The 15842-nt window shown below is 31.0% G+C and overlaps 2 protein-coding genes across 4 annotated transcripts in view; one reads left to right on the top strand and one right to left on the bottom strand.

Annotated features, from left to right (window-relative positions):
* Positions 1 to 15842, bottom strand: part of CCDC151 (Coiled-coil domain containing protein 151) — a 170421-nt gene that overhangs the window by 48166 nt on the left and 106413 nt on the right. The window lies entirely within an intron of this gene.
* The window catches only part of N (neurogenic locus Notch protein), a 153945-nt gene that overhangs the window by 41165 nt on the left and 96938 nt on the right, over positions 1 to 15842 (top strand). The window lies entirely within an intron of this gene.

The following is a 15842-nucleotide window of genomic DNA, read 5'->3' as shown; positions in this document are numbered from 1 at the left end:
TTATATTTATTATTAATAAGGTTAATATTAACCTTAATGTTAACCTTATCATCAGAATTACTTTTAAAATTGATGATTTTGCTGGATTATAGTTTATCATATATATTTTTCGTATTGAAGTTCTTAGTATAAGTTGTACTGTATTCATTATCATTAATGCTATGCATCAACAAATCTTTTCAACTTAACTCTTCTCAACTTCTCAATCAACTCTTGAAAAATTGGAACTGTTTGCCTTGGCGAATCTGGTTGGTTATGTTTTTTTTTCTTTCGAAAACTTATAGATATGACATAATTTTCTTTGATTGATATCTCGCCCTAAATGTGAGTATAAATACATTTTTCTAAATATATTCATCCTATTTTATTCCTATTCATCCTATACTGTCAGCATACTAATTCTTAAAAGCTTAAAAATTTAGTAGTTCACAGTTATCAATTAAATGCTTGGAATATTATAATAGTTTGAACAATTAGCAAACATATGGGTCTTTGGATTTTGAATACATATAATGATACTTAATACGTTGGGAACTATTTAATTTTTATACAACGAATTAGTAAGCTCTTTTTTTAGAACGCATTTTTTATAGCGTATTTAAATAATTTGAAGATTGTTAGAAATATGGTTCAGTGAAAAAATATAAAAAACCGTCAAGTAAAAGAGCATCCACGCATCTCAACTGAGTACAGCATAAATAAGAGCAACGCAATTATAATTTAAAAAAAGTTTACTTCCATTGATAATGAATAAAAACGCTTTTCATTGAGGGTCTTTTTAAAGGCCCTTATCTCGTACCATTGAGTACATTTATAGGGTTAAAAAAACAGTACGCAAGCACTGAGGCTGTGTTTGAATAGGATAAAAGCTAGAGGTGAACGTAGACGAGAATGTACGTGTGTATGTCGGTTTTCTTGAAGCTCGGGAGGCAATATCGCTGCCGTCGAGCTCTAGACGATGTTCTGACATAATATAGTGGTGGGAAGCACGATTATTTTTGCTTTCGTCAGAGATCGTCTTTCATTATACCATCAATGAACCCGCAGAAGTGCTAGTCTGCAAATTGCTTGTCGCTTATGAATAAAAAGATAAAACGTAGTGAAACAAACGCAGACATTTTCTGTTGATATCATATTCCGCACGTCGTGATGCCTTAATTATATTCGCATTAAAACAAAATTTATGAAAAACCATGAGGACTTTCACAATTTTATAACACGAGATGAAGATATTTAAGGAATGGAGATTCATTTTAAAGGTTCTTTTGTAATTTTATATGTTAAATTCGGTCAAATCATCTACTTAATATACCGATTTTCGTTCAGTTTTAACTTCTTGTTCTTAGTCATACAACTTCAGCTTTGAGATAGTTTCGTGTCTTGTTCTTCTTTGACGAGTTCCCTGTTTTGGAATAAATTCCATCGACCTTACCATATATTTCTACAAAAAATCAATGCTCATCAACAAAATATTTTAAAAATTAAGGAGTATTCTCGTAAATGCCACATCTTCATCAAAAACATGTCGCCCAGGTTATGTTTTTACGCACAGACAAATTACAAATCTTATGATACGGCATTTTACATCAGATAAATCTATTGTATGATTTATGATAAACATGCTTTTTGATGAGGAAAAATACTGCTGACACCAAACATGATGAATGTTACAGAGCCAGATGATATCCATAAAGAAATTTTGAAATACTGTAAAGTTGCATACCTTGTATTAGCAGATAGTGTTTACAATTTTACAGAATGTGTAAGTTATTTTCGAGGAATAGTCACTGCTAAAGCGACCTAAGACTAACCGTTCTACAAAGAGTACATTCTTCTTTTTTTAATTAGTAGTAGACTATAGACTTGTAGACCGTAGACATGTTGGTGATGTGTTAGTTGAAAAAACATGCGTTATCTATTGTTAATCAGTTTATTCAATTTTTAATTACTGCTTAAAAATTAAGAAAATTGTTGGCTCTATTATATTAGATATGAGGTGATATATGAAAACAATGTAGTATTTTACGTTATTTACTGATTTTAACTGTTCCAGATTAGTAATTTATCACAAATCTTCGTAAATATTCTATAAACGAAAAATCATCACTGAACTAAATATTGATTATCATGAGTAATATTTTCGTTATTCCCCATCTTTTTCCATTGGTTTATCTTTCTGTTATACAGAAATTAAATAATTTCTAAATATGCCCCTTGTTACGATAAGAGCATCAGAATATTAAGAAAACCTTGAAAAATATCAGTGTACAATCAAAAAAGGCTTACTCATAAGTGAGAATAACAACAGATGCGTTGCATTGTCTGAAACGATAACTAACCCATTGATATTAAAGGGTTGGAAATACTTCCCTTCTTGTATCTTTTTTAGAGCCAATTGTGGTGTGGGGCGTACTGAATAAATCATCTTTATTTTGCGAATATACGCAGAAGGTCTAGGGGCACAATTGCCTATATATTATAGTAATAGCTTAAATGTATTATGGTTGGAACAGGAGGGATTCTGGATGAAAGGATTTTAATTTCGGTTGATTTGAAGTGTTCATGGATATGTTCAACACTTGACCGTATGTTGCGATGACTTCATTATTAATTTACGATTGCCACATTCGCCCGTCACTCAAGCATTCTTTATTTTTTTGAACAGACTGACAGAACCGGTAATTTAGTTCTCCACCATCATTATTCAGAGCTTCTGTATTTTCAATATGGTAAATTTAATTTTTATTTATTACACTGTTACTAGTCATTGCCTTGCCTAACTTACAATTTGTTTTAAACCTAGGTATTTGTCTAGGAGGATCCATTATAGTAGTATAGAATAATAATGTTTATGCATTAACGGTGTTCTTTCTTCTTCATTCTTCTATTAAATACACCTCACTACACAATAACAAATGTTTTGATTTTTTTGAGTCTGCGTCCTGTTCTGGTGTTATTCAAGAGTTGTATTACTTCGATATTGACATGAGAATGGAGTCTGTCATGTCTCCTTACAGTTCTCTTTATTTCTAGAGTGGCAGTTGGTATCAGAAAGTCTTGGTGTAAGTAATCAGCCCTGTAGTATCTGGGTGGTACCTACAATACTTGTATTATATTTATATTACTTTTCGCGGAACATTCATAATTGAATTTGTACTAGCAATTTATTATGTACTGATAATTATAATTTTCTTCCAATTAACCAATATATTTTTCTATATTTTAACTCCACTTTTCTCTTTTTCTTTTTTACATGTTCCTTCCGGAAGTTTTCCATCAAGATTCATTCCGAGATACTTAGCGTTATTGTTATATGGAATGTTTGTATTATTTCTTGCTATTGGTGCTTATGTGATTTGATTATACTTGAACTGCTCCAGGTTTGGATTCAATTATTTATATTGTCATTTGCCTGTTGTAGCTTTTCCGCCATTATCTCCAACTGCAAAAATTGTAGTATTTGTGGTGGAGAGGGTAAAAAATTGACCCAATACATGTCTTGATGGTACCTGCTTTAGCTTCTTTTATTGTAGAGCAGGCTTTCTCTTGTTTGATTCTAAACATCTGGCTGTAATTTTCTGTAGCTTATAAATAATTCCATACCTTATCAAAGGCTTGTGCTACATCTAAGAATATAACTGAACATACTTTTTTCCCTTCATGAACCTGAAAAAATTACACCTCTTTTGTAACTTTCCATTTTCATTTTTTTACTATATTAATAAAAACAGACGTAATGAGTCATTAAGGAAAAAGGACAATATCTGGTGAATGAAGTAGACGGAGTTAGTTGAATCAGTTCAATCGTATGAAGTAATTACTGGTATTCCGACACTATTATTCTACTACATGAACATTATTCTTGATTTTATTTTATATGTACACTTCAGTACTAATTATACTAATATTAAGTCACATTTCATTCTAATTTAACCTCATTGTGTTTGTTTATTTGCGTTTCTATCTAGAACACTCATTAGAACCGTTAATCGATTATTTTGTTTGTTGTCATGTTATCAAAGGCAGTAGTTGTTTTTGTTATACACACGTGATTATTTACATACTTTTATAACAAACTAATGGTGCGCTTTAGGATGAGTTGTGTCGGAAGTTAAGAAAGTATCGATATTTCTTTAGGTTTATTATACTGAAGACCAAAAAAGGGTCATTAGTCCAGGAAGAAAAATAAAGATTCTTTTGATATCAAATGCTAAACGAATGTCTTAATTTTGTTTTGTATATTTAAAGAAATCCATCTTAGACATGGAAATAATCCTTGGGTTGTTAATATTATTTACCATTCTTTCAATACATTTCTTGAATTATCCATGATTGTGGATATTGTTGTAATCTTCAAACACTATTAGAAAAGTCTTATGTAAATTTTATATGTACAACACATCGACTGAAAAGTTCTCGGTTTTACCTTATTTTGTATCTAAGTCTTATAATGTTATAAAAGTAGGGAAACCAAATTGATATTTGAAATAAACCAATCAACTCAATATTGAATCTGTAGATATTGAGTAAGTGATACATATAGCTATATATATATATATATATATATATATATATATATATATAGTTTATAGGTTAACCTTTAATGTTTCGATTACAAGTAGTTTTAATTTTGTACATTGTGACTACAAATGAGTGTTCGCCATTTTCGCATGTGTACACTAAAGCGGAAGGGTGATTCACCTTTTGAGGCTATTTAATATCTTCATGTTGTGTGAATATATCAAACATTATAAAACAAACAGTAATCAAAGAGGGCTATATCTGGTAAATATAAATAATGGATGAACTAGGGTTTTTTTATTGTATCTTTTCACCAGTTTTATAAGATGTGACCGACCTTTCTCATGTTGTGGAATTATTTGATCGAATTTTTACTTCAGTGACGTTTTTGTTCAATGTCTGTCTAATTGTCATTTATAGTGATCTGCTATGATTATTTTGTTCGGTTTGAGTTGCCAGTTCCACGTTGATATTTTCCACCTTTTACTATGTTTTTGACTTCAACATTTACTTCACCGTTCTTAACCTTTGAAACCACGCACTTATCTTAAGAAATTAAATAAAAGTTGCCCGCAATTGATGTTTATTTGGTGCAAATCTCAAAATGGAGGTTATTTTTAACAACGGTAATTTATTTGTACACCTAATATATACATAGAGACAATTATATTGATATTGACTATTGGGCTTCAATGTATGTCGAATTTAGCAAAACTGTATTTGTCAGACATTAAATGATGTCATTTTTACTATTTTGATTGTCTGTTAAACATTTCTGATGCTTCAAAAAATCCTTTTTTATAAGTTTGACGAATACTCTTCTATCAACGGGTATACACGTTATGATGCTTCATTGAATAATAACGAAGCAGCTGCCTTCAGAAAGTATCACCTTACCAACGAGATATTCGATCTATCCGAACCGGACCATATTTTCACGTACTTGCTCGTCTTTTTCTTCTTCTTGGCCAGTGTTGTTGGTTGTCGTTTTTTTCTTCTTTTCGTTGGTACGGTCTGCGGTTCGGTCAGGAACGAAGAGCGGAAAAAACGCATCGAACAGAAAGTATGACGTGGAAAAAACCGCCGAGCGTCATTTATGGACAGGACGTATCATTAAAAACGAATCAGGCAATGTAAAAAACGAACCGAATGATGACTGCTATCGATTCAGGCTTTCTCTCTAAGGCAGCCACGGACGTCCAATGGTCGATTTGCCCATGATTTATGCCGATTTCGTATGTGCAAAATGTAGTTTTTGCATTATCTAGATCTGGAATATATGGCGGGCGCTAGATTCCTAACTATAACAACAAAAACTGCATGTTTTCAAAGTCAGTCTTGTTACTATACGTATTAAAAGTGCTTTTAGTCAAGATTAAAACTTCAGTCAGAAAGTTAGTTTTAGATGGACCCTTACTTTCAATAACCTATCTTTAATATTATCTTTTATGACAATCCAAGAGTTTATTATAAGTAAGTGCTTAGGTTGTGCTCTGAAAAAGGCTGTTCCTTTTTTACGTAAGACAATAGAGAGAGGGGTTTTGTTTTAACATGTCTTAATTTTCTTAAAATGAAGGGAGTCTTCTTTTTTTAATTAATTACGTTTTTAACGCTTAATATTAGTTTATAAATTTAATTTATTACTATTGTTCAGTTGTAATTGCATCAATATACAAAGAGACTATTGGATAAATACATCATTATGTATTTCCTAAATTAAATGGTCTATATTGGTTATGTTATACCTAAAATTGAATGAGGAGAGGGGAAAAAAAGTGGTAAAATTTGCGTAATAAATTGGTTGCTTGAAGACGTATTTCTTGCCTAATTTTTTTAATTGAAAACTGATTTATAACTTCTCACGTGGCCTTTAGCTTTATTGCATTCAAAATACGTGTTATTCTAAAATAATGAAATCATAGTAAATAGATAACTGTGTAAATGTTTTCTGCAACTTATAAAGGTACTATATACATACTATAATTAGTAAATGGGGTAAGAACGGACAAGTACGATAAAATGTATGTAATAAATGCTTCAAAACCTATTAGTAGGAAATATCAACGCAACAAAGTTCTTCCAAACTGCTTTCAGGCGAGTTTCCTTCTATCTGAACCACTGCTATAACTTCTTTTGTTATTATCTCACGCGACCTTTAGTGGTATAAGTTTTAAATATATTTTTATTCTATTTACAATAATACAGAATTACACAATAACAACTTCTGATTTTACCATATTAGAAGGATAGTGTGTATAATAGATTGAAATACACTTATTTGGCGAATTCCTTTTTTTCTTTCTATAATTCTTTCTGAGATGTTCGCTATAGCTCGAATTTTCCGCATTTGTTTACCGTTTTGTCTTCTTATTGTCTTATTTGCCTCTATTATTTTGGTATGATATTTTATATTTTAATACGTTTGAATTTGGCTTTTGTCGTTAGCCCTATAAAACAAACAGTTTCTAATACATGTTGCTATTGTTATTATTGCTAATTTTTCAGTTGATCTATAAATAGTTTTGTAAATATTTTAGACTTAGCCAAAAGGAATTCTCACTCCCTCAAAGTGGAACATTGATATCCCAGATATTATAAAAGTCAAAAGGATTAAGCTCTGACGAGCTTCTTTAGGTTTTCTACTCCCTGCTGTTGATTCCGAACTCGATAAGAATTTTCGGGCTATACAAGCTCCGGCGAATTCATGTAGACTCATTTTGCCAATATTCGTCAGCAGTTTCTTGGAAATTAATCTTATTGTTGATATTATTGGGAGAATGCGGATATCCTTAAATTACCAATGTCTGTTTAAGTGTTCCTATAGAGGTTGTTTCTGTTCTGTCATTATATTAATGGCTGGTGATACGCTGGCCTCTGAGCACTCTTCTGCCCCCAATATATTTTATATTCAGCTTTGTAATTTGTAGTTGTAAATACTTGTCTTTTTATTTTCATTGGTTATAAGCATTTGTTAACTTTTAGATATTATTTCATTGTCATATTATTTACTATGTTTTATTAATCTATTTCTACCCCTTAACATCTTAAGAATTTAATTCTTGTATTTGTAAGTTACTAGTCATTTGTTTTGAAATAATATCTTCAGATGGAATATCAGTTAATTCTAATAATGGTCCTATTAATTTTGTACTCTAACTTTCTATGTATTGTATGATATACAAACCTACCGACCACAGATGTTGACCAGGCCAGGCGATAGGTCTGAAAGGAGCTTCATCCAAATCGGTTCTCGATGAATACCAATGAGTTCTCGAAAATATCCGATAATGTCGAACCGTAAAGACTGACATATCTTGCGCGAGCGCTGGTCAACTGAAGACAATATCGAAGGAAAAAAATGCAAATTCTTATGTTAATCATAACCTTTAAAACTGAGTTTATAGAGTTTCTATATTCTAATATTTTGAAGTACTATGTATTAAAGTCAATATTGGAAATTACGATCAGTGAGTCTAGGTCGGTTGATAAAAATAGATACATAAAAACTAATGTAAGAAATCATAAGCCGTAGAGTGCATAGAGTTAGAGTTGTTAATTAAATAAATAGTTGCAAGTAATAATTGATATTTGTTAGTGTTTGTACTGTTTTGTGTAATTGTCGATAATTACTAGTTATAGGCTATTAAAAATTATACTTTATTAACTTAAATAGACGTATATTATTAATGTATCTTAGCGATTGTTATTGTTTCTATATGTACATAAATACTGTTGTGTACCATAGAGTTTATAGTGTTAGAGTGTGTATAAGTTAACGATTTATGATTTTTTTCTGATGTTTCTTTTCAATTCGACTTCTATTTTCGTTCTACGAATTTTAAAGCGACCACTGCTTAGCATTCTTTTATGCTTTATATGCACAGTTAGGATTTGGTCGTTGTATTTACGCGGTTGCCCACGCAGGCCACGTTTTTCTTTTAATATTCAATACGATGTCCTGTTCCTCTGGTTCCAGCTCGGTACCGGTATAATATGACAGTTTTTTTCTGATTCTACCGATTGTCGTCGTGTTTTGTTTATATCGGCACCGATGCCCATATAGAGAACGATCGTTTTCTTTGTCTCAAAACATCAAACGTTAGTTATACTCCCTGGTTCTCGTCATTTTGTTATATTTCATGCTAGATGGGAATTTTAAAACAAATAATTGATATGTAAATTTGTATCTTGATGTCGAATTAAAAAAAAAACTAAATAGATGGTGAAAGTACGTCGAATTGGTTAATAACAAAAATGGGCGCTGTTTGAGAATTATTTCAGCTGGCTCTTGTGTGTGAAAAAGAACCGCGATTTTTTTCTATTACTGGACCATTATTTATTGTAACGTAATTAATTTTAATAAGCTGCAGAATAGACCAATTACCATGCTCATAATTCCACTTTTACCTGTGCCGTAATTAGTGTGGGAGATATTTTATATCGTGTGGTGGTAGTATTGTTGTTACATTGCATCTTCTCTTATTATTACTTCTTTTAGTTGCCACATAGCAATGTTTTTTGTGAAAAAAAGTTTAAACTTTTATAGTTATAAATAATTTCAAAAAACTTATATTAGGGATTAACAGTTTAGATTTAAATGGAAATTATAAAAAAGAAAAAATAGATCAAAGAATGCATTTTATCAATATCATTATAAATAAATTAAAGAAAAAAGAGGAAGAGAACGGTATAAAAATTAAGAAAAATGTAAAGAATTATGCAATATATATTTATTAATATATTTTATAACATATTTTTTGTCTCTATGTACCCAAACCCTATAGTATTTTTTCATTATTAACAACTCTCTTACCACCAAATGGCTTCAACTTTGGGAAGGAAATAATCGAATAAAACTGAATATGGCGAATAGTGTTTGCAGAAGCAATTTGAACTTTAATTGATTGGTTTTGGCTTTGTTGTGAACAATCTACAATATTACGTACAGTTTTTATGTATATATTTGAATACAATGTAAAATGAACAATATTTTAGGAATTGGTGTCATGTCAGTTCTAGCTCTTTCGTTTCGTTCTTTATTTCAATCATCAATTATCCAATGCTATTTTAAATGTTTATAATTTGAGGGACCAAATGTTTTTACGTAACATAGTTCATCTAACGGAGTCTTTATCAACATCTAAATTTAACTCAAAGTAATCCAAAACAAAGAAAATTCATAGTAGTACACAGGATACGATTATGTACGGAATAGAACACCGGCCAAGTTACCTTTATAGACGCAGTTTTTGTTTGAATTTAACATTTTGCAAGTTTATCGTTCAATACACGTCACGATGGTCATGTTAAAAATCTACTGATGTTAGTTCATATCTAGGGATCAATTAGAAACGAAACCAGAGGGTGCACTACCAGGAAATGTCTCACAAATTATTTCACAGGTTGTGTGATTTGTGCCACCTATCTTATTGAGATATAGTTTATTTCAATATTTTTGATTTGTTGAATATTTGTCGATTTGAGGCAGAAGGAGCTCGCTCGCGAGCTGAATCCAATAGTATATATTTTTACTCTGTATTATAAACTACTGCTATTTTTAATTGTATAAAATGAACCTGAAAACTATTAGTAGCTAATACTTAGGCTAGTAATCACCTGAACATAGACATTATCTAAATAATTTAATCAATTCAGTATTTATGGCGAAATTCTTGGTCGTTTATATCCATTATTTTGTTCATTTACAGACCACCTCAGTTTATTCTATTAAAATAAAAGGCAACTTTAGCAGATTTGAGTGATCCTCTTATTAACCTTTTAATTTTCCTAAGTAATAATTGGGATAATGAATATTGAACAACAATTCTATAAATTTGCAGGAAATAAAGGTTTTCATGAAATCATGAATTATGAAAGGTATATAAGGGGTGCGTGATTATGTATAAACAAATTAACATTATGTATAAACATATGTCACAGAGTCGCACAGAGCAGGGTGGCAAAATCAATACAAATCTATAAAATTGATAAAATATATCTATTTTTTAATGATTATCGATAATGTCATATAAACGCTATTTTTTCAACAAACTGATATACTTCCCAGACTAAGGACATTTTTTTGTTGTCGCGATTATAATTTTATAAGATATTTTTGTCGTTTTCGACATCCCTATAGCATCTGTCATTAAATACTGACGTATTCGCTCAAATTGATGTTTTTTTTATGCCGATTGCTGTATTTTTGATTATCTTTTTGTAGATAAATTATAAAATTTGATGTAAATGTGAAATATTGCCGATTGCTGTCATAATTACAATTGTCTAAATAGCATATTTTACCGCAGAATTAAGCGTTCAAACCTTAGAGCCTCACCTTGAGCAGAAAGTAATTCTAGTTCCTATATTATCTTATTTACGATAATCCCAGGGGTCCCTATTAAAAATACAATCACCTTAATATCTCGAACGTATTACGCTTAATTTGATAATTAATAAATAAGTTTAAAAAATTCGTGAATTATTCATACCCATGTGAACAGAGTCAGGACAAGTTAGTTTAAATTAAATCCTTTTCATCTTATTAATATTATACCGGCTAATTAATCCCCCATATTCATTACCCCATTAAGGTTTATATCTGTTACATTAATTGATGATTCATTTTTAATGATCTGTCACTAATCAAGTTAATTAATTAATTAAGAAGGATGGGTAATTCGATGTTACGTGAAAATATGTCAATATAACTTATATATAAAACCAAAAATTACTATCTTTTGTTATTCGTTTTTGACGGTAAACGAAAGCGACAATGGCCACTTAGCGAATAAATGGGTGTTCTTACCATTTTGAGGTTAGGATCACTCTCACTCGTTATTTTCTCTTTTCAAGTCATCTGGTGTCGCTAGTTATTATAAATCTTCACAACAGACATCTGTTCTACTAATTTATTAACTATAGGAATATATATAAATAAAATATAAAATATAAAATTTTGAAAATATTTGTGTCTTCTTCTGAAAGGCTTCCTAAGAGTCGTCAAAACTTTTCCAGGCAGCAATAAAGCTATCTATTAGATTTTTTATGATTTAATACTCAATATACTAGGCTTATCAGTTAATTTTAAAGGATTTTCACAGGTGACTTTACTATGTATTAAATCGCATAAAAAATTTCAGTGCGTTGAAAATGTCTGAATTTTTACCGAATAAATCGAATGTGCGCGAATTTTTACTTTTCACCTCAACTTGAAGAAAAAAACGGCTGAAGGTCATTGAATTGTGTGTGAAGCTTGTAGAAACCATTCTTCATCAATCTGAAATTGTAAATAGTGGTTTCGACGTTTTAAAAGTTGTGATTTCGAATGTTCCGTGTAAAGAGCAAGAAGGATATGTGGAATTGTTGAGAGTAACACAAGAAACCATTTCCAATCGTTTGAAGAACATGGGAATGATCGAAAAGCCTGGATATTTTATACCGTATGAATTGAAGCCAAGATACATTGAAAAGCGATTAGTTATGTGTAAAAGGTTTTTTGCATCGTATTGTTACTGGAGATGAAAAATGGCCAATCATGTCAACATCAACGAAAAATGCCTGTATACCTCCGAGCTAATGCTCTATGTATGTATGCTTATATGCATATTATATTATTATATATGGAAATTATTCTTCAGCATGACATCTCTCGACCACTACATTTTACAAGATCATTGAAAATACACTTTGAAACATTAAAATGACATGGCTCCTTCTGATTACTATTTGTTCTCACATATGAGTTCTGAGCTGTCTAAAAAGTTTGTCGATTCGTGGGTAACCTTAAAAGATACATCGTTCTTTTGACGTAGAATCCATATATTGTCTGTAATATGGGAAAACTAGCGGCAATCGATGGACATTATTTTGTATATTGTACCGATTTTTCAAAATAAATCTTCTAATGAAAAAATCCATGTTTAGGCCTAATAAATAGATACAGAAATATATGGATAGTTAAATATTTAAACAAGCATTAACAAATGAAATGAAAATATTTTAAAATAAGAAATATATCGCAGTATTTTTGATATTTAACACAGCGAGGACAACGGACATAACATTTTCATCTGTAAAAAACTCATCTTCAGTGCCCTTTATACGAACCACGTTTGATCTAGTTAATACTCCAACCCCATACACCATCTAACGCCGTGACATTTGAGACGGATTATCGCTAATGGTTTGATAGTGATCATCGCCGATCGCTGCTAAAGGAAGAATCGTTCAAGCTCCGCCCACTTGCCGTCATATCGCAGATGGCCGGGATAGTTATAGCGATTTGATTCCCATCACGAGAGCGATGCTCGATTGTCCGGATTCGGTTTTTGCGATTTGTATCGATAAAAATTCAGAAAATATTATTATGATCTTATGTGAAACAACTATTTGACATATACGTAGTGTTTAATATCCTTTCAATTATCTTAAACTGTTTTATCTTTTTTTATTATTTTTGTTTTACGATAAATTGATAAACAATGTACTATTCAATTGTTTTACGAATTCCTTATAATTGAATATATAATTTATAATAATATATAGTAATTTTTGTTTTGTATGAAGTACGCAATGAAGACTGGTCTGATTAGTTTGGTAATAATTGGTGATTATGACTGGTAACTGAATGGATATTTCAGTGCATTGTCTAATCAAGAGTGACAATAACCGACGCTAATATAAGAGATAATACGATTACCGAACTTAATGTGTAATATATCGATTATATTTCCGCAATTCAAATACAAACATATATTTGGTATTTGTAATTCAGTTATTTCTGTTAAAAATGTAAGTTGTAATTGAACGCAAATGCATTTAGCATAAGATTGTTAATGGGTGTATTCTGTAAAATAACGCTCGATGACTTTAATAAGCAAAATGGCAACCGTTAAACATGTCAATCTTTAAAGTTGGCTACAGTGTACCTTTACTGTACGTTAAATTGTCAGGTATTAATTAAATTTATTACTATGAATATCACGATGGATGATCAAATTCACTCCACATATACGTCTACGATGCTGGACGACGGTGGCGATGACGTGAATCAAATAAGTGTTGAGATGTTCTAGGGTTGCAATCGGACACATTTTACTATTATCTCATCACAACTGAAAGATAGCTTAGAAAAAAGATTTGATACGTTTAAACTGTAATCTGATATTAATGGAGGCATATTGGCGGCATACAACCTAGTTAAAAACCCATTGGATGTCAGAAAACATCCTAACCGATTGTAAGTAACCAAAGAATATAAAATCTTATGTTCATATCTTAGAGGCAAATTACAAAAACAAAACATGAAATAATGCCTGGAAATAACAAGAATAGCAGTACTAGTAAAGCAGATGATGATTTTGTTTTTTTTTATAAGCAGGGCTAGTGATCAACCACAGACATCAAAAATGATGTTACTTAGTTTCCTAAACGATAAAAGTAAAAAGCTGGTCATCCTTAAATTTTATCTAAATATAAGAACTGTGTTCATACAATAAACAAAAGTTTGTGCTCATCCAGACTTGTAGAAATATTGTTTTCTTTAGTAGGTTTTATTCATACCCCAACAAAAGGCTATTTGATAGTTCATTTGAAGATTTAATGTTCATGAGAGAAAACTTTTCTTTTACTGATTCATAGACTAGACTGAACTAGTTCTACTCTATTTACATAACCTAACACCTGATTGACGACTTAAACATGTATTCTATTTCGTATTTTATATACATACAAGATAGTTTTTGTTTAAATTTGTATTTTAATTAAAGCAAGCCATGTGTTTTTCGCAGCTCTACATGTAGCATTGTTCAAGAGTAAAGCTACAGCCATAATAATTGCACCAATTCCATTTGTTTTCGATGCACTTTGTACAAACATTGATGGGATATATTAACTTGTTAAAGATATTATCTGGTATAGCTTTGGTAAACTCCTTTTATATGTTCCCCCGAATAGCTTTTGGTATGCTTTGACAGGTAGAATCGTCACAGTTTAAACGAATAAAACGACAAAAAATCTACGCCCGTCATCGACCACCCGTAAAGTCGCCATGATGACGTACAAAAAAGTCCGAAAACCTCCAGGCAGACGGTGATGATCGCCCATCGGACTATAGAGAACGAGGAACGAGAGTACGAAGATTGTACAACAAAAAGTAAACGTAACAGTGCAGCGTGCCGTGGGCGTAGCTCACAGTTTGACTTCTATTTTAATATGGTATTCTATTATTTCATCCACCATTAATATCATTCAGATGTTCGGCCGTATTCAATAAATCTTCGCCGATCTCTCGGGCCAGAAAGAGGTCCGCGTCGCCGGTACCGGCCGGTCGAACGCCAACCGGGGGTAACGGAGAAGTAATCGAGTGTATGTGATGGTCACGTCATATTTCAACATCTCCAAAACAAACAGGCCTTTAATCAGTGGTACACTACTGATTCAGTGAAATATCATATATAGTGAGCTAAGAACATTTATTATTTCAACTATTTTAGATAATGAGAGTTATTGCTACTTCAATTTATTATAGTAGGCTATGGAAATTTGTTGGGAAATGTGACTTTGTTTTGTACAATTGTTTTACATACAATTTACGATATTTTAACGAATTTGTTTTCAATTAAGAACATATCATCATAACCTTGAATCAAAATTTTCAAAAATCAAAGTTTAGAATTAGTGGTGTGGGGCAAGATTTAGTGTCTTTTTATATGTAAAAGTAGTTTTGTTTATGTGTTTCCTCCTATATGAAAATTTAAACCAATGAAAAAAGTATTTCACAGAAAATCTCTTGATAAAATCAGCGAATTAAAGTAACTGTTCAGTGAATTTAATTCTCTGGTATTTCTAGCACTTTTCATCATCAAATGTAGAGGTAATAGCTGATATAGATGGAGGCCTTCTGGAAAAAGAAATTATATAATGAGATATTTCCGTGTTGAGTTTTTTGAACAACCTAGTTTATTTATTTTTTAATATAATTGATATCTAAAGTTATAATTGAATTAACTGATAATTGATTTAAAACGAATTATGAACTTTTATTTGAGAAATGTATTGATTATTAATAGACTATGAACTTGTTATATTTCATTTGTTTTACGGGGTATACAGTTGCTACTTATATTTTAAGCCTAAGAATGAAAAGGCAGATGGCTTTATTGTTTTTCGAAGTATTCTCTATGATGATCATTATTGCATGAGCTTGGACCAATATCAATAACGAAATAATAACAATAATCTTAAAATACATTTTCGAATGCACTCTTAAATATTTGACAACCAAGAACAATGCCAATTTGTGACAGTGACACTTTTAT

The sequence above is a fragment of the Rhynchophorus ferrugineus genome, unplaced genomic scaffold (genome assembly GCF_030347505.1).
Source record: "Rhynchophorus ferrugineus isolate W39M unplaced genomic scaffold, kcgeb_rfMv2 rfM4, whole genome shotgun sequence".
Taxonomy (NCBI): domain Eukaryota; kingdom Metazoa; phylum Arthropoda; class Insecta; order Coleoptera; family Curculionidae; genus Rhynchophorus; species Rhynchophorus ferrugineus.
The sequence above is the reverse complement of the archived record's forward strand: the minus strand, read 5'-3'. Positions and strand labels throughout refer to the sequence as shown.